General features: G+C 38.8%; 1 protein-coding gene across 3 annotated transcripts in view; it reads right to left on the reverse strand.

Moving 5' to 3' along the window:
* The window catches only part of STXBP4 (syntaxin binding protein 4), a 174,366-nt gene that overhangs the window by 31,657 nt on the left and 116,446 nt on the right, over positions 1-26,263 (reverse strand). The gene's annotated exons all lie outside the window — the stretch shown is intronic.

Consider the following 26,263-nt stretch of genomic DNA (forward strand, 5'->3'; position numbering starts at 1 on the left):
GGTTATGTGCTAGACATTGCTACAAGCACTTCACATGTACCAACTCTCTTAGCCTCACTGCAATTTTAAGAGAGGGGCTGCTATCATACCCATTTTGCAAATGAGGAAACTGAGGCACAGAAAGGTGAAATCATTTGCCCAAGTGACACAGCTGGCAGGTGGTAGAGCCCAGACTCTTAAGCACTATCCTGAATCTCCATGTACCATTTAATCTAGCAATTCTTCCAGGAATTTAGCCTACAGATATGTTTTATGTACAAGATTATTAATTGTTTAAAAAAAAAAAAAGGACTGGAAATAATCTAACCACCAATGGGGACTGACTAAAGACCATACAGCCAGATAATGGGATATTGTCCAGCTGTAAAAAAGAATGAGGATGTAATTTATGTACCAATTTGGGTAGGGGGTGTGGGATAAAGGAAGGATCTCTGGAGGAGCTGGAGTTCAGGAGGTATGGACATGGAGAAGAATACTCTAGGCTGAGCAAATGGCATGTGCAAAGGCTCTGGGGAATGGGAAAAACCTGGCACCTCTGAGGAACTGAGAGATCCTTGTTGCTGGAGTGTAGTGAATGAAGGAGGGGAGAGTGAGACAAGATTTGGCTGGACAGATAAGCAAATAGGACTGTGCCGGGTTTTGCAGGGCATGTTAAAATTGTTTGAATGTTTCTTAAAAAAGAAGCAGGAGATCTGCTTCTCATTAAGATGAGGAAAACTGCAAAGAATGTTGCTCCCACCATATGTGGGGAAAAGCTGCACAAACTAAAAAATATAATAATTTTTTCTGAGTCCCTTAGAGACTGAATTCCTCACCTGAGCTGACCCTGAAGTGAACTGAATTCCAAAGGGGTATGAGCCCCTCTGAGAAAAGATGGGACACACGAACTTTTCCCTCTTGGCACAGCACAGCAAGAAATGTTGCCATCAGAGTGGGCAAGAGGAAAACATCTAAAATTATAACAAATTTGTGAGGTCTGATTATGGGCTAGCATGATAGTTTGTAGTATTCCTGGGAGCCCCCTACACGAGGAGAATCTGCTCTCCCTAAACAGCTCCTTGCTCACGAGAAAGACTGGGGGTGGACAGGAGACCTGAGAGAGCCCCTGAGTGGTGCAGGCTCATGTAGGACCTACAAAGTTTTGAGGGTGGAGCAGGTGTTCCATCCATGTTCTGCTCCTCGCATGAGTATAAGACAGTCATCAGCTGCTATAGGGGACAAGCATAAAACCTGTGGAGCCCTGGACCCTCTCTGATATGAGGGAATAGTTGGCTGCTGCTGGGGAAAAGGCAAGAGATACTCCCCACCTTGGATAGGACACTGAATGACACGAAGCAAAAGTCATCTGTTCTTGAGGGAGGGGTAAGAAGTTGTCAGACCCCAGTCCCTGCCCAGATTCCAGGAAAACTTGGTTTGTCCTGGTGGGGGCCTGGGGCAGGATGCTATAGAAAACCTGATGTCTTCATCCTGCAGTAACACTAAGTCACTGGAGGGATGAGGGCAGGAAACCTTTCAAATCCAGAATCCTACACTGATACAAAGTGGAGTCTGACTTCCACAAGGAGAGGGGCAGGAAGCCTACTTGAGCACTGAGTAGGAGGTAGTGTTGTTTACTGCTGGGGAGGGATAGGAAGGCTGACGACGTCCCTACTTGGGCACAGTTCCTGCTAAGCCAGAGACTGGAGTAGGAAAACCAAGAGCCTCTCCCTCACCCTCACTCCCCCACATTCACCTCTAACCTTGCACTGAGCAAAAAGCAACAGCCATCTACTTATGGGGGAGGACAAGGGAGCAGCCATTAAACATCCACTGTGATGCACAAAGAGCCTACTTCCTGTCAGCTGAGGATGGAGCAGGAACACTGAGAAAAACCCTCCCACATCCTGTACTTTACATAAGCACAAGAGAGTGGCAGACAACCACTGGAGAACTTTAAACTCAGTTTAACTCCAGAAACAAAATGCAAACCCAGCTTGCCTACTAATGAGACCGAATCCTTCCCCAAGCCCCGGCCCCCACCACACTAATGGCCTGACAGAGATGAGACAGGCTCACTTCTGGGCTTAAATAATATTCATCCCAGTGTTTATGGTTTTGTACATTCAATGTCTGACACTGAATCAAAATTGTGAGACACTTAGGAAAAAACAAGAGAAAAAATATAGATCCATTGACAAAAGATAAAACTACCAACAGCACCAGATCCAGGGATAAATAAAATATTGGACTTTAAAATAATTATGATTATACACTAAAAGATCTAATGGAATCTAGTGAATTAAGGTTGTATAACCTGTGGCAATGCTCATTACTTACGTATATTATGCAGAAGGTGGGTGAGTGAGCTTGTGGAGGCCCAGAGTCTTGTGAAATAGTGGGACAGAAGGACAGACGGCCATTTGAATTGAAGGGATTTGTAAGAATGATTGGAATATGGGTCCCGGACTATAAACTGAATGAGAAGACAAGTGAAAACTACTGTGGAGGCTGAAGGATAGAGAAGACAGACAGGAGGTCTCATTGAGGACAACAGAGCACATAATGAGCTGGAAAGGTGGGAGGTTTGAGTGGGAGAACAGGGAGTTTGAACCACTATCTGCTGATGCCAAGGTTCTTGGGGAAAGTGGAGGACTGCAGTAAAATGGGAAAAAGGGGCAGTGGACAAAAGAACTGAAAAGTAAAGGTGGTGGCCACCACACATAGACACTGGCAGTTGGGTGGGAGAAAACTGGAGAATGAGCATCTGAGAATAAAATAAAGACAATACCATCAATCTCAGACAGAGCTCAAACAGAGCCACATTTACTTGAAAAACACTTGCTATGTAATTGTTATAAAAGCTCAGATACAATTTACTTCTAGGATCTCATATATTGAGAGGAAGAGACGGGGGTGGGGGGGAGTATGGGGAAGGGAAGGGAAAACAGAAGGAGAAAGAGAGATCTCCAACTCATAATTAGGTTTCCCTAAAGAATACGAAATTCATCACATAGTGGAATTTTCACTTGTAGTCAGAAAATTCGAATCTGTATGTAATGTTCTTCAATGACAAGTTGAATAACCATGGAAAAATAATAATCATGGGGAGTCTCAACTTTCTCATCTGCAGTATATAGTAGTGATAATAGTAGTTGTCTTGCCTAGGGGTTATCATGAGACTCCTATTAGATAATATAACTGTACAATGATATACAAAAGGAAGACCATTATTAGGCATAGTAATGAAAATAAAAGCCCCTTCTTCAGAGCTTATGGATCCGGAGATATAGAGTAACAGATGCTTAATATAAAAAATAAGTGTTTAAATTAACTACAGGGGAAACCTCCATTAAGGTGTAGGTATAGTTTCTACAATCCTCTTCTTCATACAGGAAATTATATCATCTCTATTTCACTCATGATAACATGCATTGAGTGGTGTGATGGTAAATGTTTAACACCCAGCTCTTGGGGGGTGGGGGAGCCCTCATTTATAGCAGTTGCTGATTTCTCTACTATAAAATACTCCTACAATGGATTTCAAGCTACTAATGTAATGTCACTGCCTACAGGGCTGTTATGTTCCCAGACATAACATACACAAATAACCTCAAGAACAAAGACGATAGTACACAGTAGGAAAATAACTAGAAAGGGGTGAGTTTCGAGTATTTATTACCTTTTCTTTTAATGTAACTTACTTTACAGTTTAAACAGTTTTATTTTTAATAATGACTGTTTGATAGTCAGCACACAAAATTCTTGCAAGCCAGTACTAGCCAGCTCCAATATAACCACTGTAGAACCCATCTCTTAACCCCTTAGTCCTAAAAGACAGAAAGTTCCAAAAATCAAAGGATAGAAATACCATTTTGTCCATTAGGTGATTACGTGAAACTGCTATCAGCCTAGTCTAATGATGTGGAGAATCACTGCCCTAACAGTAAACTATGTATTAATCAAATGTTTACACAGAGTTTTCTATGTGCCTGACATTCTTCCTAATATCTCAGAAACTTAATTCACTGTATCCTCATCACAACCCTGTGCGATAGGTGCTTTATTAACCTTATTTTACAAGAGGAAGCTGAGGGGTACAGAGGTTTAAGTAGCGCACCCATTGTCACGCTGCTAATAAATGGTGTAGTCACAATTTGAACCCAAGCAATCTGGTGCTACAGCCTGTGCTTTTCACCATTGCTGCACAGCTTCCATTTCCCTAATGCCTGGGTTCATTGCCCTTGCCAATGATCAATATTTCAAAATGGTCAAATAATATCTTTGCCTAACTTTTTGAAGAACAACAATAACAAAAAGAGAAAACAAAACTCCCATATCTCAATTTCTGCATTATTACCCATAGAAATGCTCTTTTGAAAGGAACTGAAATAATTTTTAGGCTTGAACACAAAGCAGTCTATTTTAGAGACATTTTATGTTAGATTTACGATTGTACAAGTTAATTTGTAGGTCTGAATCACAGTGCCGATTTTAAAAGAATTACTAGCTAATTTTACTATGAAAAAGGAATCTGTTATACTGAGAGATGATTGTAATCTAAAAATAACCAAATAATGCAATATTTTAAATTTAAAAGTAATTTCTAAGGAAACAATTTTTTTAAAAAACTATATTAATTTCTTGAACTATGCGCTTTAAACACTCATTGAAATTAGAGTTGCATAAACACTGTAAACAGACATAATTTTGGACCCATGGCTTGAGTTTTTACCACACGGTTACATATGTCATTTAAACAAGCAAAGAATAAAAATAAAAATAAAAGCAAATGACATGTCTAAGGTAGAAAGATTTTATAGCTTTCTATATTTGCATGTCTCAAATTCAGAAGTTGAAATGCTAACATAATTATGGGAATGCAAACTGGTATAGCCACTCTGGAGAACGGTATGGAGGTTCCTTAAAAAAGTTAAAAATAGAGCTACCCTATGACCCAGCAATTGCACGATTAGGTATTTATCCAAAGGATACAAAAATGCTGATTTGAAGGGGCACATGCACCCCAATGTTTGTAGCAGCACCATCAACAATAGCCAAATTATGGAAAGAGCCCAAATGTCTATCAACTGATGAATGGATAAAGAAAATGTGGTATCTGTATATATACATACAACATATGTATACACACACACGCGCGAACATACACACACACACACACACACACACACAAACTAGAATATTACTCTGTGATCAAAAAGAATGAAATCTTGCCATTTGCAACAATGTGGATGGAACTAGAGTATATTATGCTAAGCAAAATAAGTCAGAGAAAGATAAATATTATATGATTTTACTCATGTGTGGAATTTAAAAAACAAAACAGATGGAACATAGGGGAAGGGAAGGAAAAATAAGATAAAAACAAAGAGGGAGGCAAACTATAAGAGACTCTTAAATACAGAGAACAAACTCAGGGTTGCTGGAGGGGTGTTGGTGGGAGATGGGCATTGAGGAGGGCACTTGTTGGGATGAGCACTGGGTGTTGTAAGTAAGTAATGAATCACTGGGCTCTACTCCTAAAACCAATACTATACTATATGTTCACTAGTTTGGATTTAATTTTTTTTTAACGTTTGTATTTATTTTTGAGACAGAGAGAGACAGAGCATGAACAGGGGAGGGTCAGAGAGAGAGGGAGACACAGAATCTGAAACAGGCTCCAGGCTCTGAGCTGTCAGCACACAGCCCGACGTGGGGCTCAAACTCACGGGCCTGAGCAGAAGTCAGACTCTCAACCAACTGAGCCACCCAGGTGCCCCTCACTAGTTTGGATTTAAATAAAATTTTAAAAAATTTAAAAAAAAGAAATGCTAACATTATTAGACATAAGCTATTTCTAGATAGAAGTCACTCACTAAGCAAGTTAAAAGGCCATAATAGGGGCGCCTGGGTGGCTCAGTCGGTTAAGCAGCCGACTTCAGCTCAGGTCATGATCTCGCGGTCCGTGAGTTCGAGCCCCGCGTCGGGCTCTGTGCTGACAGCTCAGAGCCTGGAGCCTGTTTCAGATTCTGTGTCTCCCTCTCTCTGACCCTCCCCTGTTCATGCTCTGTCTCTCCCTGTCTCAAAAATAAATAAAACGTTAAAAAAATTTTTAAAAGGCCGTAATATCATCATGGTGAAAGTATTCCCAGAGGTTAGTTAGTGGTTCCCAGTCCTCTTTATCTTGTTGTCTCCATTTCTGGGCAAATAAATACTACCCTAACATCCATTTAATAGGATGGAAAAAGAGAACATTCATTCTCCACATATCTCTTCTCAACAGATACAAAACTCAGTATATTTTTACATTTGGAAGTCTTTTACCTCCAGTGAAAACCATGGGGTCCAGATATTTTAAGAAGCCAGCTTAAAAGTTCGTTCTTACACTGCTATCTCTCATCTCATGACTGAGACTCAAGATAAGAACACAGGATTCTACTGGCAAATATCTCTGGGCATTTATACAATATTGGGGGGAATGGTCTGATTTAGGTTTGTATTGCTTAAAATCAATGACATACAATGGACTTCATTACAGGCACCAATATAACTTAGTGTAAAACTTTCTGAGGCTATCCTCACTATACTGTGAGGTCTTTCTCTGCATTATCAGTCTAAACAGATGATGTGGGGTCTGGGGAGGGGAGTTTCCTAATTCCTTTTAGTGTATGAAGGTAAACAGGATTTCTTTAAAGCAAGGCTGTTATTAGAGTAGTCAACAGATTAAGAGGTTAGTGGCTGCTGAACATGAATTAAGGGACCTACTAGAAGGGGAAAAAAATGAACTGCACCTTCTTTTTTCTACTCCATTCAGGAAAACTGGTTTCGTGAATAGAGGGGTAAAGCTGCTGTCAAGTAAGCTTGATAGTCACTAGTTAAGAATAACAACAGAATGTTGGGTCGTCCAAAATAGATACCACTATTTGCCTGCAACTAACAGGTTGCCTGAGAGTAAAAGGCAAACAGACTTTATCTAAGAAAACAGGAACAGCAGTTTACGTCAAAATGCTAGATGCAAACTGACAAAGAAATAAGTATACTTCTTAAAGTGATTTAATGAGTACAATGGAATGTCTTCAGCATCTTACTACCACAACATATGTATAAAAGTATCCCATATGAGAATACTGGAATTCTAGAAATTATGTATTTTGGAAGTGAGCTTTTGAGAAAACATACTTACTGTTCATGGTTGTTTGAGTTTTCTTATAAACTTAGCAGCCTAAGGCAACATCCAGTTATTAGCTGACAGTCCTTCAGGTTGGAAGTCTGGCACGGCATGACTGGGTTCTCTGCTCAGGGCATTAAAACTGAAATCTGGGTGGGATGCCTGGGTGGCTCAGTTAAGTGTCCGACTTTAGCTCAGGTCATGATCTCACGGTTCGTGGGTTTGAGTCCCGCCTTGGGCTCTATGCTGACAGCTCAGAGCCTGGAGCCTGCTTCGGATTTTTTGTCTTCCTTTCCCTCTGCCTCTCCCCTGCGTGCACTCTATCTCTGTCTCTCTCTCTCAAAAATGAATAAACATAAAAAAAACCAAAAACCTGAAATCAGGGTGTTAGCTGATATTGTTTTCATCGTGAGATTCTGGGGGAAAATTTGCTTCCAAATTCATTTTTGTTGTTGGCAAAATTCAGTTCCTTGCAGCTGTAGGACTCAGGTCCCCATTTTCTTGTGGGATGTCACTTGGGGATCATTCTCAGAGAGCTCAGATGTAGATGGCATTCCTTGCCATGTGACTCCCTTCATCTTCAAGCTAGCAACAGCAAGCAGCATCTTTTTCATGCTTTCAATCTGACTTCTATTTGATTTCTAGACTCAGATTTTTTTATTAAAAAAAAATTTTTTTTTAATGTTTATTTTTGACAGAGAGAGAGAGCGCGCGCGCGCGCACGCGCGCGCATGAGTGGGGGAGGGGCAGAGAGAGAGGGAGACACAGAATCCGAAGCAGGCTCCAGGTTCTGAGCTGTCAGCACAGAGCCCGACTCGGGGCTCAAACTCACAGACCGCGAAATCATGACCTGAGCTGAAGTCGGATGTTCAACCGACTGAGCCACCCAGGCGCCCCTCTAGACTCAGATTTAAAGGGCTTGTGTGATTAGGTCTCCCTGAATAATCTGTTTTAGGGTCAACTAATTATATATGCAAAATCTCTTCATGGCAGCACCTAGATTAGTATTTGGTTGAATAACTGGTAGAAAGTGTGTATATACCAGTGGCCAGGAATTTGGGGGAACATCTTAGAATTCTGTCTATCACAACGCTCATATTACTTATTTCATATAATGTCTAAATCAGAGGTGTGACACTCTTTTGTCCCCAGGAAGGGAAATGTCACTGATAAAAACATATCAAAGGCAATAAATTTAAAAAAACTTCACAACTAATTTCAGTTTCATTTTCAAAGGAGATGTATAAAATATCAATAATCTATAATTTAAATTAGTCATGGGATTATAAACTTTTCTTCCCAATAAGTTTAGAAAACTAAAAAAAATAGTTTTGTCTTTTATTCTGTAGTCAGGGAAAGCAAGAATTAGAAGAAAAGAAAGGGGAAGAAAAAGAGAAGAAGCAAGAGAGAGACCAGAGGGTAGGAAAAGATGATGAAGAGATGAAAAACAAAAAAAATGCTTACTGCTCCTAACAAAATTGGCTATGAAACCTTTATAAGTGTATGTAATTATAGACCATATTTTTGAAAAGTGTAAGAGATAGATAAAAGGGATTAGGACAGGTTACATTTAAGCACAGTTAAGTTTGGCAGGTAAATGGGTTTGGACATGGTGGTCTCGAATCTCCAGATCCCATCTCTCAACTTGATTTGGAATCTCACCCAAGCTGGTCCGGCCAGTCAAAATCTCCCTCACCACTTGTCCAGCATGGTAACCTCCCAACAGTCTCAGCAGTGTTGCTGGCTCCTTAAATGCCTAGACCCTGGATCTGTCAGAAACTTAAGCTCAACATTTTTTCTACTCACATGTACTGAGTGCTTACTATCCAAGGCTTGGGAGAATGGCGACCAGATTCAGAGCAGTGCCTCACACACACATACACTGGGCACTTAAGAAGTACTTGTTGACTCACTATAGAAATTTGCCTCCAACGAAGGCTGATGGTTCAGTGAATCCCGCACATATTTGAAATTCTACTGTTGTTCTAAGGTCTTTGTACTCATCAGGGGAACTTTATCACAAATATTTGCACAACTGTTATTTGTAGGTTTTGACAATGGGGTAGTGGAGGACCATCAGATAGGCAATTTTGCAAACACTGTCATAGATCAGATGAAATTAAATCAAGGCCATTGATATTTCCCACCCTGAGGATAAATAATGTACCTCTAAGCATCACTAATTCCTAAGTATGTAGCATTTTGCTGTTAACATCCTCGTCTTTAAATTTAAAAAAAGAAGTTTACCTGGAAATCTGTTAAGGATCTCAGGTAAAATTTGAATAAATTATAAAAACAAAACTTTTATATATTTGCCTCCAAGATTTGACTTTTTATTAAACATATTTTTTAAAAAACAGATTTAAAGAAAAGCAGTAAAAACACCTTTGTAGAGCAGGGGAATTTTCAAATAATAACTTCCTTGCAGTCAGATAAACTCATTATGAATGAACTTATGAAGCTGAGTTACAAACTCAAATAAAAGTGGTTTGAACTTTGCCTTTTCTCCTCTGCAAAGAAGGTAAGTTCTCACAGCATAATTACCATTAAAAAAAATTTTTTTCCAACCCATAGTATAGCATTCAAGACCCTTTCAAAACACATATCCATGAAAGGACACATACTTGAATGTTCATATGAGTTTTCATAGTAGCCCCAATTCAGATGTCCATCAATTAAGTGATGAGATAAGTAAGTTGTAGATTATCAGTCCCATGGAATATCACTCAGCAATATTGATAACTGACACAAACAACACCATGGATTAATCTCAAAAGCACTATACTAAGTAGAAGATGCTACATGCTTATAGTCTAATATGAAATTTTATAAAAGGTAAAATTATAGTGACAAAAAGCAGATGAGGGGCTTCCTGGGAAGTAATGGAGGAGACTGATTACACAGGAGCACATGAGAAAGTCCTGGAGTCACGGGGGTGTTATGTAACTATATACATTGTCAGAACACAATGACTTGTACACTTACATTTTATTGTATATAAATTACACCTCTTAGTTTAAAGGAGCAGAGGGAATCTCAAAGCAGTAGCATGAACAACCCCATTAAAAAAAAGACACTTTAAAAATATGGCTCCAATCTTTGTTTCCATCTTCACGTCCTATCAATCCAATCTACTGTCTAGGCTCAGAGCTATTTCTTGGAACATTATGTCCATCTTTCCCTCTATGCTTTTCCAGATAACTGTTCTTTCTACCTGGAATGCTCATTAATATGGAATACAGTCACTCAGTAACCACTTTTGAATGAATTTTAAAGACCATAGTCATGTACCAGAGTCTCTTTATCCAGCTATAGGCAGGTCTCTGATTTAGGAATTTTTCATTTGGGAAGTCTATCAAGAATTTTTTCATTTGATGGAAAACTTACATACAATGGAATGCACAAATCTTAAGTGCACATTTACTGAATTTTGACTAATGCCAACAGCTGTGTAACCTCAAACCCTTTCAAGATATAGAACATTACCATCACCCCAGAAAGGACCCTTTCCAGTGAATCCCTACCACCATACTCCCAGAGGCTAATTCTGTTTCAGTTAACAAAAATAAATTTTTTTAACATTTACTCATTTTTGAGAGAGTTCAAGCATGAGTGGGGAAGGGGCAGAGAGAGAGGGAGACACAGAATCTGAAGCAGGCTCTAGGCTCTGAGCTGTCAGCACAGAGCCTGATGTAGGGCTTAAACCCACGAACTGTGAGATCATGACCTGAGCCGAAGTTGGCCACTTAACTGACTGAGCCATCCAGGTAACCCGACTGTTTCAGTTTTTAAAAAAATTTTTTAATGTTTATTTATTTTTGAGGGGGGGGGGGAGAGAGAGAGAGAGAGAGAGAGAGAGAGAGAGAGAGAGAGAATGAGTGGGGGAGGGGCAAAGAGAGAGAGGGAGGCACAGAATCCGAAGCAGGCTCCAGGCTCTGAGCTGTCAGCACAGAGCCTGATGCGGGGCTCGAACTCAGGAACCATGAGATCATGACCTGAGCCGAGGTCGGACACTTAACCAAGTGAGCCACCCAGGTGCCCCGTGAAAAGATATAATTTTTAATTTTTGAATTTCCATAGTTTTAAAAAATGATTTATATTTCTTTGCTTAGAAAGCCAGTCTTTGCATTGATTGTGAGTGTATTTTCCTGCACATAGTTATAACAGACATTAAAGTCCTTGTACCAACATCTGGGTCTTCTGGGATTTGACCTCTGTTCTTTGTCTTTTCTTTTGAAAAACAAACAAACAAAAAAACCCAAACATTTAAATTCCTGTTTGTTTTTGCACTGGGTAATTTTAGTGTACATTCTGGAAATTATGAAAGTTAATTTGTGGAAACTATAAATTCTGTTATATTACTCTGAAGAGGACTGGTTGGACTCAAGCTATACCATCTATCTCTTGGGCAGTGGATCAAATCTCAGTTCAATTTTTTTTTTTTCACCCTTGGCTGGGCTGTTGCAATCTTCCCTGCACTTGTATAGTCTGGGTTTAGCCAGAGACTTGGGCCAAGGTTATACATGGAATTTGAAATTCCCTATATCTGGCTGTTTCCTCTCTGAGCTTTCTCCCTTCACTTTCTTTCTCCCTTCACTTTCCAACAGTAGTAGTTGCCCCAAACTTCATCCTCTAGTCCCATTGGTCATTAAGACTGTAGGTTATCAGAATTTTACTGCCCTGTAGGATCTGCTAAGGCTTGGAGTAGGTGAGGCAAGGGAGGTGTCCAGGGCACAAAATTTCAGGAGGCTTTAATTCCTAGGCTTGTACAAATGCTGAGTCAGCACCCAAGACCTGGGTGGGGATGGGGGGGTGAGGGGGGCACCTAGGTTGCCTTGCTTGCCTTACCCTAATCCCAGCCCTGAGTCCTGTCTTCACCCTAAAAGTGGAACAAACAAGAAACTTACCTCATGTTGGTTTCTTTGTGCAAGTTTTGACTAATCTCTGGAATCTGCCTGTTTTTATTCACTCTCCAGGGGCTTCACAGGTGGTTGTTTTTTGTATTTTGTACAGGGTGTATAATTGGGTTCTGCAGGATGGTTAGTCTGCCAGGAGCCTACTCAGCCATACTGGAAGCGGAACTAATGGAATTTTTGAATAGAAAGAGATCTTAGGAATCCTCTATCCAACTATCTCATGTCACAAATTGGAGCCTGACACCAAAACAGGTTAAAGAGCTTTGTCACAGAGTCAATTACAGGGAAAAACAGAAATGTAACTTCTGATTTAGCGATCATCCACAATGCCATTCTGCAATAATGCTGTAAGAACAAATTCTGTGCAGAGTGTAAAATGCACTCAGATCTCTCTCTCAAATGTAAATAGTGTATTAGCTCTCAATTGTTACCTCCTGTAGGTGTTTGCTATTGGTATGGGCTGAATGCGTCCCCACAAAATTCATATATTGAAACCTGAGCCCCCAGCGTCCTTGTATTTGTAGACAGGGGCACTTAAGGAAGTAATTAAAGTTAAATGAAGTCATGAAGGTGAGGGCTCTGATCCAACAGGATTATTATCCTTATAAGAGACACCAGAGAGCACCCCTCCCCCTTACCTTCCCCAAGTGTGCACAGAGGAGAGGTCATGTGGGCACACAGACAGATGGTGGTTATGCAAATGCCAACAGAAGAGGTCTCAGAATGAAACCTACTTGGCTAGTTCCTAGCCTCCAGAACTATGAGAAGTGAATTTCTGTTGTTTAAATCACCCAGTCTACAGTATTTTGTTATTGGAGCTTGAGCTAAGTAACACAGCTATAAAAATGGATCCAAATTTGCACACTGGTAAATCAGCTTATTTGACAGAATTACCTCAGTTCAACTACACAAAGGTAAATTCATACTCTTTAAAAGAGTTTGAACTCAGAAATATAAAATCTGCCAACCAGTACCATAAAAATAAAGTTGTTTTGAGGGCTAAATCCAGAACGTTCGGTAAGTCTTTTGTGAGGCTGCAGGGCAAATAGTGTTTCTAAAACAATTTCATCCTATTCTTTTTCTTACCTTATTTTTTACATGCTTATATAAAACTATTAATAAAAATCAGAGTCTATGAGTCCATTCTGCAAATGCCTTAAATAGTCATGCCTTCCCCGACGGCATGTAAGCAGACACCATATAAATGAAGTTCAGGCCCAAACACACTCACCTATTTGCAGACTCAGTTTTCTGATCCATTATGAACCTCTGCTCCTCCCCCCTTGATCTCCACACCTCCTGGCCTCACAGCCTGCCCTATCATTTGGACCTCCACCCCACCCCTCAGATTCTCCACAGAAAGCTGTTACTTCATCTCCTCTCGTGGCATCATAGGGGCCTCACCTCCCTTTTTACCCATTCTTTTTTTTTTTTTAACTTCATGTATTTATTTTGGGAGAGACAGAGACAGCGCAAGTGAGGGAAGGGCAGAGAGAGAAGGAGACAGAGAACCCCATACAGTGTGAAGCCCAATGTGGGGCTCAAACCCATGAAACCGTGAGATGATGACCTGAGCCAAAACTGAGAGTTGGACGCTCAAATGACTGAGCCACCCGGGTGATCCTACCCAAACATTCTTGATAATATAGGTCCATGGTGACCTGGCCTGGCATCTTGTCATATCTTTAGGTCAACCCAACCCAGCACAGCCTTGGCTTGGAGCAGTAACCAATCATCATCAAATAATAGGTATTTTAGTATATATAAATTAGGAAGCAGTAAGTACAGTCAAGAGTGCATTATCTACTAGGATTTCAAGTCATATTCCTCTTTTTACATTATTCTGTTATCTCTTCTGTCTTTTTTTTTTTGTTCATTGCCACTTGCTGTTGTAATCAGGTGGTCTGTGATGGTTACGTTAGGTCACAATATTTCATTCCTTACTCCAGCTCTCTTTTGTCCCACCTCTCCATCTGGCAGCACTTAATAAAAGCCACCCATATCATAAGGAGCTAAGAAATATGACAGTTATCTCTCATTTGCTCGGTGATGATTATAATTTCTGATAATTCAGGATGAAAGCACATGCAATTATAGTCGATTTTTATTTCTATACATTGACTTGGTTTGATTGATGTAGAGAAACATTCCAGGTAAGTGGGGTGCCAGCTCCTCCAACTCCCCCCTTAACTTCATACTGTTGTATTCAGCTTTGGTAGGACCCCAAAACATTTCTTTTCCCCTTCACTGAATTAGCTTAATAAATTACTGAACAAAAAGAAAAGCTGTTATATTTGGGGATTCTGATAACAAAAGTACTTTGGCAGGAGATTATCCAACTACTTTGTCCTCTATCTGGACAACCCAAGTTTTGGGGTTGGAAGTTTGAGCAAACCTTCCTTTTCAATATTGAGCATCTATTTTAATTAATAATAAAAAGAAGGGTAACAAATACAAGAAATATAAAGTCACATACATTTGAATAAAACAAAGGAAGAATTAGTGAAATCTGATTAGTTTAAAATTAGTTTAAAATACGTAGTCTCCTACTTTCAAGTACACCTCGATTTGAGATAATGATCCTTATTTAAAGATATATTGTAACGATTGGATAAAAACCTATAGCTAAAAACCTAAAGCATTTGTTGTTAAAGTAGTGCTTCGAAAGTTCTTAAAAGTTTCTTCTTTTACTTTAAGCAATCTCATTTTGGTTTTAATATTTTCACGTGCTTAAGAAATCAAACATAAACACACATACCTAAATATGAAAGTTTACAATCTAGGCAGAAACTTCTGGTCAGCTGTTGTTAGGACATTTGTAAACTCAAATTAGATGCAGTTTAAATTAACTGCATTCTATGAATGATACAAATCGCTGCAGGGAATAAAAACCTATCTTCATTTATAAATATGGTCGTACCCGAAAAAAAAAAAAAAAGAGTAAAAATGTTCCAACGATTCTCAACTTTTGCTTTTGCCAACAGAACCCACGATCTGTCACTCATGTCTGCCTTTGTACAGGCTACTAACTTTGCTGGAGTCACTAGCTCACTCTTTTCTTCTCTGCCTTATAAACATCTGCTCATCAGTCCAGAACCAGCTTAAATGGCACTTTCTGTGTGCATCCTCCCCCAGGTTCCTTGGCAGAGTTCATCCTCCCCTGCTTTGTGGCACTTGCGTGGTTTGTACCAGGTTCACAGCACTTACTGCTCTCTCATGTGAAACATGAGTTCCTTGAGGGCAAGAACCATGTTTTATTGGTTTTTGTATCACTTTCTGGTATACAGTGGAGTCTTTGGTGCACAGTAAATGTTCAACAATAGTTTGCTGTGTTCTCACACCCCAAGAACTAAGACTTATCCTTAGATTTAAAAAAAAAAAAAAAAAGGCAATATTGCCTGGAAAGATTTAGAAAAAAAATGTGGCATTTTAGTTAGGAATGCTTACAGGTGAAAGCAACATGCTACCCAATTAGCTGGGCAAACAAATAGGCATTTACTTTTAAGGAGCTGGGAGGTTTCTCAGCAAGAACATTAAGATTCCAGGTTTTTTCTATGTTTTTACTCTAGCATTCTTGGTGTATAGACATTTCACCCTCACAATTTTCACTCTGTGGTTGCAAGAGGGCCTGCAAAGCTACAAGCATCACATCCACATTGAAGACAGAAAGAAAGGAAAAAGAGCCGGCTAATTGAAAGCTTCCCCAGAAATTCCTAAGCAGACTCTCCTCGATATCTCATTGGCCAGAATTGAGGGCTACCCCAGATGTAGGAGGTTGAGAAAGCAAGTATCTGATTTTATAGTTTCTGATGCGATAGACCTAGTTGGGCAAACACTGAGTTGGCCGTAGGTGACAAAGACAAAATGAAAACAGGAGAGTGGTTTAGGGTCAAGATATTAACATACCAGGTTTGTCAGAATGAGAACGCCTGAGACTTTGGAGGACTGTAAGGTATTGGTGCAAATGAGTATATAGGTAATTATTCGTGTTAAGATATCTTCTCAACTGTGGTTGCTTATAATGGCATAAATAATGAGATATCGGTTTCAATCTTGTATTTCATGATTCTTCCGGTGCTTTTAAATTACAACAGTTTTGGGGAGCCTGGGTGGCTCAGTTGATTAAGTGTCCGACTTTAGCTCAGGTCATGATCTCCCAGTTCATGGGTTCAAGCCCCACGTCAGGCTCTGTGCTGACAGCTCAGAGCCTGGAGCCTGCTTCGGATTCTGTGTCTCCTTTTCTCTCTGCCCCTCTCCCATTCACACACACACTCTCTCTCTCAAAAACAAATAAACATAAGAAAATCAAAATGTATTTATAAAAAAAATTACAATAGTTTTCCTCTGTCTCCTATGTACCTCAACTTCCTTCTGGTTCCATCACCCCCATTCAAATTTTCTCTGAGCCAAATCTTAAATGTTGCATTCTCCATAAACATTTTCCTGATTTTAAAACAATTTCCCTCCTTATTCTTCTAAGCTATTAGCACTTTGTATCATTCACAAAATACTTAGTATCTCCAAATTTGCATTATGAAAATTTGCACAAATATTTTATTCCCCTCCTCCCATAGACTGCTAACTCCTTGAGGGTACTGAGTTTTCCTCAGACCTACTTGGTTCCAAAAGTATTATTTTGTGAACTATTTAATTCATTTCCTTTTATTTGCTTATGGAGACTTTTTTTTTAATGTTTATTTATTTTTGAATGACAGAGAGAGAGAGAAAGTGCAAGTGAGGGAGAGGCAAAGAGAGGGAGACACAGAATCTGACAGCTGTCAGCTCAGAGCCCAACACAGGGCTCGAACTCACAAACTGTGAGATCATGACTGGAGCCGAAGTCGGACGCTTAACCGACTGAGCCACCCAGGTGCCCCTATTTGTTTATGGAGACTCTTAGTGTTGGAAGGAAGGAAATGGAAGGGAAGACCAACATGTATGAAAACAGGGCCACTGCCAGCCTGTGGTGTGGATAAAACTTTTCCATTCTGTGTGGAAAATGGCTCTCCTGGTATGTGCCAGGGCTACAAAATAGTGCCTCCTCTGAGCTGATGCAATTCTGAGGGCACAGAGCTTGCAAGGGCACTCGTCTTTCTGTGAAAATTATAAAAAGGTGCTCCTTCCTCTAGAAAACGAGGGCCTGTCCCAGGGCATCCAGTCGCTTGTATTTCAGCCCCCACATACTCACTTGCCCTTGGCTTACTGCACAAAAGGCTCAGTGCTCTGCAGCAGCCACACAGAACGGATTTCAGAGGAAAAGACTCATTTCCATGCAATATATTTACAAGTCTTTGGGGATTTCTCCAGGCTCTGTAGTGATGGGAAACACAGAGCTTCACATTTTTAGATAGGTCTAATTCTCAAAGGTTCTTACTCATAATTCTTGCTCAGAATGGAACCAAAATTTGTCCTTCTGTTGTTTCTACCTGATGGCCCAGAGACTTAACTTCTGATGTTATATATAATAATCATGTCTCAAAGCACTGCATTGGCATTGAAGCTATCTCCTCAGCAACACACAATAGCATGCAACTATTTATAGGAAAAAACCACAAACATTGTACTTGATTATCAGACATGTATGTGTACGTGTAAACACCTACATTTAAAATGGTGCACCTGGGTGGCTCAGTTGGTTAAGTGTCCGACTTCGGCTCAGGTTATGATCTTGCAGTTCATGGGTTTGAGCCCTGTGTCGGGCTCTGTGTTGACTGCTCAGAGCCTGGAGCCTGCTTCAGATTCTGTCTCCTTCTCTCTCTGCCCCTCCCCTGCTCACATTCTGTCTCTCTCTCTCTCTCTCTCTCTCTCAAAAATAAATAAACATTTAAAAAAATTTAGAATAACATTAAAAAAAAAATAAAACCCAATAAATCCAGTCTACTTTAGGAATCTAATTTAGATTCCCTGGGAATCTTACACTTCACTGCTGTTTCCCCACTAGATCATGGTCTTTTGTTTTACTCAAAATTTTTATGACCCACCTCCTTTAATCACTTGCCATCCTACATTGATCACTGACCGTCTAACAATTAAGTATGGAATTTTAATTCGAAAAGATTATCACTGATAAAAAATTAAATGCTTGCAGGTAAATTTATAGAATAGTAAGAACCGATATTTAAGATGTAGCAGTATTAAAAATTATTCTTTCTCATGTCCTCTAAGTATCTTGGGAAGAGTCTGAAATTAATTGAAAAGAGAATTTCAGAAAGTAAGTGGTGGTGGGGGAATCCTTTTAATGTATAATATTTTCTACTTGAGAGGTATGCTTTGGTAACCTTAACTGTGGTTATGTGTTAAGAATAAAAGTGAGATTATAATGTTGGTTTGATTTGATGAGTAATCAAATACATTCTTAAAAGTTATCAGTAGGATTAAGGCAAAAAAGTACAAAGGCTAGGGGCAGAAACACAACATGCATATGTATATCCAAAGATGAATTTTCCTTGTTTGAGGTACTTAAATATCAAAACCATGAAAGAAAAGGAATGATCTTCTATTGCAGGATTCCATTTATTCAATGATAATTTATTCATACATTTTGGTAATGAACACAGGCTGGGTAAACTTTGTCTTTGTATCATCTGATATATGATAGAACTAGATACAAAGATACTTGGCTGTAGTAGAAGATTAACCATCAGTTAAGGCATCACATATATGCGGATATATTTTTATTTTATATACCTATATTTATATATTTTATTTTAAATCCAAACATTCATTTGCCAATTTTTGTTAGGCCAAAGGTTGGTTTTTGTTTTGTTTTGTTTTTTGTTTTTGTTTTTTTTGGTGCTTAGTCCTCTGATTAGGGTTCTATATTGTTCTTTTTGCAGAAACCACACTCAAAATACATCAGCTATCATTTCCAGTTTCGGTTTCTTTAAAAGTGCATTGAGAACTAAGAACAGTTATGAAACAATCCAAGAGCAGAATTCTTCTAGACTTTTACAGTCCACCCTGCCCCCGATCTTTTACAGATGACTCCCTCACATCTAATCAATAGCATTGTAAGCTCACCTTTATCAAATCTTTCTAAAGCATTCAACTTAATTTTTATAAAAATAACTTTTTCTTTCCACATTCATGGTTCATTAAGTTACAAATTACACAATTAATTTATAGTACCAAGTACACCTGGCATTAATCGTTTTGGAAAAAAACACAACCAACTCTGATAAACATTTTAACTGGTAGCAGCTTATGTTCAGGGTAGCACTGGAGGGAAGCCTATCAGACAGGAGTAGACATCACCCATGGGCATCCATCCGTATGCTTCATGGAGAGAATGGAGTAGGCTGATTAAACTGGTTAAGACAGTTTCTACTTTTTTTGTAAAATTTTTTTTACTGACATTTATTTTTTGACAGAGAGAGACAGAGCACGAGTGGGGGAGGGGCAGAGAGAGGCAGGGACACAGAATCCAAAGCACACAGCCTGTCAGCAGGCTGTCAGCCTAAACTGTCAGCACACAGCCCTATGCAGGGCCTGAACTCACGGGCCATGAGATCATGACCTGAGCTGAAGTCAGAAGCTTAACTGACTGAGCCACCCAGGTGCCCCAAGACAGTTTCTACTTTTTCAGAGAAAGTCGTTCTAAAAACATACGTATATACATATGCACAATATTAACAACTATGGAGTATTTTATAATTTACTGAGAATAATTTTTAAAAATTTGCTATCTAGCAGGACAATTACTTAACTACTCAAAAGCATATGCTTTTAAAACTACTCGGTTTTTCTTGGTTTCCACATCGCTATACTTGCCTTATTATCCATCTGTCTTTCTGACCACTCCTTCTCAGTCTAGCTTCTTCTTTCTCTAGACCTCTAAATTTTGTCCTTAAGATTCAGTCTAGGATCCCCTTCTTTTCTCGACTTACATTCATATCCTAGGTGATCTCACAGTTTCCATAATGTTAAAAAACCTACATGTGCTGATGACTATCATATTTGGCCAACTCAACCCTTCCTTCTGATTCCAGACTAGTATAAGCAACTCCACAATAACATCTCCACTTAGATGTCTCTTAGGCAAATTAGACCTGATTTTTCCAAAATTAAGTTTTATGTCTCAAAAGCGGATCCTCCCCGAAATCTTCCCCATCTTGCTAAATGAATCTATTCTAGCCTTCTTTCAATTCTTGGAGTAGGCAGCTCTTTGCCTCAGCCTGGGTTGATCCCTACTTAGCTTTCTAGATGGTTGGCTCCTAGTCATCTTTCCAGTCTCCACTTGAAAGCTTGTCATATGGACAGATGGTCCCTGCCCTCCCTCCATTTCTATCAGAGCAACACGTACACTACAGTCATTGAACTTCCTCAACAGAAATGACATATTTATTGGTCTTCCTGTTTATTGTTTGTTTTCCTTAACTGTACATAAGCTCAGCAAGGATAGGGATCATGTTTCATTCATCCCTGTTTACAATGAACCTCGCCTGACACATAGTAGGCCCTTGAAAATATTTGTTGGATAAATACATAGCACCTTATTCTTGTTCCTTAGAACACTTACCACAATTTGTAAGTATATAATTAAACTTTTAAAGGATGTACAATTACTCTCCATCAAATATATGCTCTGGGGAGGCCATGTCTATTTTATTCTCTCACTCAACACACAGTGTCTGACACATAGCAGGTACTCGATCAATATTTGAAGAAAGGATGAGAGGGAAGGAAGGAATAAAAGTGATGAGATGATCGAGGGAGGGAATAGACCCTAAAGAAGAATGCTTTTACATCAGTATTTGGAGACTATGGTAACAATTCAAATACAAGCTAAAACCACTCAATCCATCATTCAGTTGTTTTGCTCATATAATGTAAACATCTGTACCTTTGGAAACAGCTAGAGGAGTCAGCATTTGCTCATAACACAGATGTTTGATGTTATATAGATACAGCTGAAACTATCATTTTATTTTCTATTAGTGCTGCCAATTTGAACAGATCTGTGTTTCTTTAAGATACATACTTCTTAAACGAGTGCTGTGCTATTTAGTCAAGACCAGAGTGTTAGGAAGCCTTGACCATGTGATGCATGTTCAGTGAAATAACCTGGAATTTGTTCCAATTTCCTGACAGTAATGTTATAGCATAATGGTTGCCTAAGAACTTTGGTTATCATCAAAATATGAATGGATTACAAAGGCAAAATTTCACAAACTCAGTGTAAGTATATTTTTTATATTTAAAAATATAAAATCTGCCATATTACTTGACATACTATAGAACTGGAGAGTGCTTCACTTTCCAGTGTGCATACTTATTAAAAAAAAGAGACAGAGATTATAACAGTAGATTGTAATAACAAGAAAGATTCTTTGAAGAGAATAGCTCAAAAAATATTTGTTTAGTACAATATCAAATTAAAGAGTCACAGCCTACCAAGAATTCCAAGATGACATCAGACAAAGAAAAAGAAATTTCTTTAAGCAGACAAAAAGTACATTATTTTTTTAAAAAAACCTAACAGTGAATCTTTAAATATTTACCTCCTGAGAAATTTCTCTCTAGAAAGATTCTTAATTATACTTTGTTTATTAGCTCATCTGCATTATAATAGCACTATGCACTTGTTTTTCATTAACAAAAGGTTTTGATTAAAAACTTTACACAGATAGTAGCTCTATGTAGCTGACTCATATTTTATTATTAGTGGTAGGTGTGCAGAAAGGGAATACACTGGTTTTGTACAGGAAATACTACAGAGAATTGAAATCTAGGTCACATAACTGAGCACTGCTATAAAAGAACAACAAAGGGCCAATGTGTTTTTTTTTTGCCTTCCACTCAAATAAGAAAATCATGTTTAAACAAAAGTTAACAATTAAATGCTTTGTAATTACATTTGGTTAACTTACATGATAATTAGCTATAACCATAATTATCCTTTTTGACCTCATAGTCTTAACATGTTACCTTCATATTTAAGAGGTTATATTCAGTGTGTACTAAGAGCAACCACTAGACAGAAAGCCAGATAATAAAATTTGTGCTTCTGTGAAATCTTTTATCTGGAAATACCAATTAAGTTTCTGTGAAATCTTTTATCTGGAAATACCAATTAAGTTTCTGTAGCGTCATTAGGCAGTAGAGTGAAGACAGGGAAACTTGGCATGTTGCATGGCAAGCCAACAACCAAATAGAAAAGAAAGCCTGCTTGCTGCCCTGTGCATTCCAACAGATTTCCTTTGCTTCCATGGCTTTCTGAATGTGATATCACAGTGAACACACATCTGTGTGTTGTGATTTAGGTGCTTGATGGCTTTTGGAAACAACACAAGTACCACAAAGTATTTAGATAACAAAATGTCTAAGCTATATTCTCAAATGAGAATATGCTCCACAGCAATGTTTTGAATGCACTGATCAGGTCTTCAGGAAATGGTACTATCTCCTTTGAGGATTAAAAAAAAAAAAAAATACATTACAAGTGTGTATTCCTTTTTTTTTTAAGTTACAAATGTGTATTTCTCATGAAACTTTTTAGTCCCTGAGACATGAGAAAATAAATAGCTTAGATGTTTTAGTTTAAATATAAACAATCAAACAAGTCATTATTTTCTGGTGTTTGTCTTTGCTCCTGTATTGAACCACTAATGCTATAAGGCAAGAGGCCTAAGCTGTATCATGTCTGTCCCTAACAATTCAGAAAGAGAATTGAAGAAGTCTTCCTCTGTTATTTCTCACTGTTGGTAAACCCAGCGCGTGAATTATTTCTGATCAGTCAACTTGAGTTCAGATTTGACTCCTGAGCTGTAAATATAAAAAATAATCCTAGGTGCTGGGAGATGACGTCTCTATCTCCTAACAAATGTCATTACTTAGGTGTGCTTCCCTTTGCAATTTCTTTACAACTCTGAGCTTCAGGTTCATTACTGTCAGAACCCTGCTGAGGAATTACTATTATAAATTGTGACCTGGTAACAGTCACAAATATGCGAGTAAACAGCTTATTTAAAAATAATTGCATCCTTGTACTTCATTACAGAGAAAACAAACAGTGGTTTCTACTTCACAGAACAACAACAAAAAGAGGGTGTAGTTAAAAATTCAGGAAATGCATGAACAAAATTTGCTCTTCTATTTGGGAAGAAGAACGTAATTTGTCACTCTTTGGGAGAAAAGTTCAAGGTGATGGGCTGAGGCAAACACAAATGCCGCATTAATGTGATCTTCCTCCTAGCCCACTCCTAACGAATGAAAACACACAGAGAATGAGGTTGATAGCTGTTGGCTGGATTCAGCACATCCAAGTCTTCTGTTGTTCAACTCCCTAGGAAGTCATATTACATACTGATATATTTTCCTTAACTTCAGATTAGAAAAAAGAGCTAGATGATTTAAGAACTTTGTTTAATGTATTTATATTTTTAAAAAGAGCCAATGTGTTTCCTAAGGAAGTCTTTGAAGGTTGATTTACTGCAAGATACTCAGAAAAACCTGCAGCAGTCTGTTTCCTTAAGTTAATGTCAATTCACCATCTTCTCAAGCAATAAAGTAGCATTTTGCTGTTCATACAAACCCTCCAACCCAAAGCACAGCAATGCACTTGACAGAATTTTGTCAGTACCTTATCGATAAAGACAGATCCACCTTTGGATTACAGCCTACATTGTAGGAGGAGGACAGAGCAAGGATGTGTTCAAGAAAGGCTAAAGTTGGCCAAAAAACCTTGCTCACAAAGAAAGGATATTATAGATACTTCAACTCCTATTTTTTGGATCCCCAAATCAGGACAGTAATTAAAAGGGTGCCAAAACACTCAAAATCAAGGTTGGCTCTGGAAAATAGATCCATGATTGTCATGCCCAAAGGATCCATTGAGTTTGATGGGGTGGACTCGGGGCGGGGTTTTTTTTTTCAATCATGAAACCACCAGAGAGGTGTTGCATCTTTTATGGCCATGTTCTGCCTTGATGCTATTTGACCAATTATTTTCCTGAAGTAAACAGGATAAAGGGTAATTTGACCAATTATCCTTTCCTGAAAGAAAAAGAAGAAGAAGAAGAAGAAGAAGAAGAAGAAGAAACTGTTTTCCCTTGGGTTCTCTCTTACTTAAATAGTTCACAGTTAGCCTAGTCTTAGAGACATTTCTGTCACAAAGTCTGCACACAGCGCACACAGTTGTGATGTGCTGCCCTAAGGGACATATTACCGTTAACGGCCCATCCAGTCATTTGATTATCATTGTATGGTTAATGGCTTTTTAGGATAATAACTCTGATACAGACAATCAAATGCTTTAATTACTTTATTACCCTTTTTTATTGCAGAACAGATCCAGGCCATATTTGACTTTAATGTGAGGGTACAGTGTGGTACAACTTTAAGGCCATTATAGACAAGCATAATCCTCAACTAGGTTCCTCAGTTTCTCATTTTAGTTAAGTCTCCAGGAGTAGAGGTGGCTCCTACTCTAGATCTTATTCGTAAACAATGATTTGCACATCAAGACAAATGACAAAAGTACAAAACATCAGGAGAATGATAGACAAAATGACAAATGGGATGAGAAGCTTTCCAAAAGACTGCCAGGGGAGGGGAATATGGAATAAGTAAGCTTGGAAAGGTGGAAAGGGTATGGGGTCAACTCTTTTGTATCCCAGATATCAGACCAAATGAGCTTATAAAAGAATTGGTTGTTCCTACATTTTACAGGTGGGGAGACTGAGGCCCAGACAGGTTATGAACCTCATCAAGGTCATGTTGCTCATAAGAGGAAGATATGGGATTTGAATCCAGGAGACCTGGTTCTTGAGTCCACACTGTTAGCCACTGTGCTCCTTTTCCCATTATATAAAAAAACAACATAAAAATGTTAGAAGTTTTAAAAAGTTGGGGAAAAAAAGGGACTGTAAGTTAACGAGGCCAAAATGTAACTAATGGTTGCCTCTTGGTACTGGATTATGAGCAAGTTTTCCTGCTTGTTCATTCTTTTCAGATCTTTGCAAAATAATGAAAATAAAGTTTAACACATTTTTTATGTCAGCAGACAATAAAATAAAAATATTGCTGGCCTAACTAACATTTTCCCTCTTATCTTAGCACTTCTCGATTTAGAAAAACTAGGCACACATTTAAATGACACGTTGACAGCTATCGGAGCACATGGCATCCCTCTCTAGAAAATCACAGAAACCTGGGCCCAGGCAAGAACATGTTCAGATTAAGTAACTTCCAACATATGCTGTAGGATCAGTTTAGATTCAGCTCCATTTCCCATACCTTTCTTCCCTTAACCCTAACCTTGTTTTTTTTTTTAAATTTTAAAATATTTTTTTTAATATTTATTTTTGAGACACACACACACACACACACACACGCACGCACACACACACAGAGTATGAGTCAGGGAGGGGCAGAGAGAGAAGGAGACACAGAATTTGAAGCCGGCTCCAGGCCCTGAGCTGTCAGCACAGAACCCGACTTGGGGCTCGAACTTAGAAACTGTGAAATCATGACCTGAGCTGAAGTCAGACGCTCAACCAACTGAGCCACTCAGGCCACCCAACCCTACACCTTTTAAACTAGAGTTACATAACTGATATTTACAATATGAACAGGAGGTCTTAAGAGATATTGAAATGCTCCATGAATCACAGAAGAAAGATTCAACTGACATTCGAGACAGTGTTGGTGTAAGATGCATATCTGCCCTCACCAATCTACCGAAGATTCTCTCGTAAAGGTCACAAATGCTTACAGTCAAAGCTGGCCCATTTCCCACATATTGTCCTCTTGTTACCAGCATTTAGTACCACTTTCCAATCTCTCCTTGAAATTCTCTTTTCCTGTTTTGTTTCTGCTTTTTTTTAAACCTCCCAGCAATATTCTTAGTTTCTACTTCTATCATCCTTTCTGTTCCCCTTCTGGTTCCTCTTCCTCCTCTAAGTTGTCCCTGACTTTTCTTTCTTCCTCTGTTACACCTTTTCTCTGCAATATTAGGGCTTGAATTATCAGAACCATAAGAATAATCCCTGCAGCAACATTTCCAACCCTGTGGTCCCTCCCTATCTCCCTCTAGATGTCAGTATTCCTAGTGCTAGTGTGTAATACAGAACTTGTCCTTCTTCTGGGTTACTTGTGAATTTTCATGGTTCTACCACCTGCCAATAATCCAGGCTCAAAAATTCAGTGCCATTTTGATTTCTCTTCCTTGTTTCTTTCTTTATCCTATGTGACCTACCTC

Source organism: Panthera onca, chromosome E1, assembly GCF_046562875.1.
Source record: "Panthera onca isolate mPanOnc1 chromosome E1, mPanOnc1 haplotype 2, whole genome shotgun sequence".
NCBI classification, from domain to species: Eukaryota; Metazoa; Chordata; class Mammalia; order Carnivora; family Felidae; genus Panthera; species Panthera onca.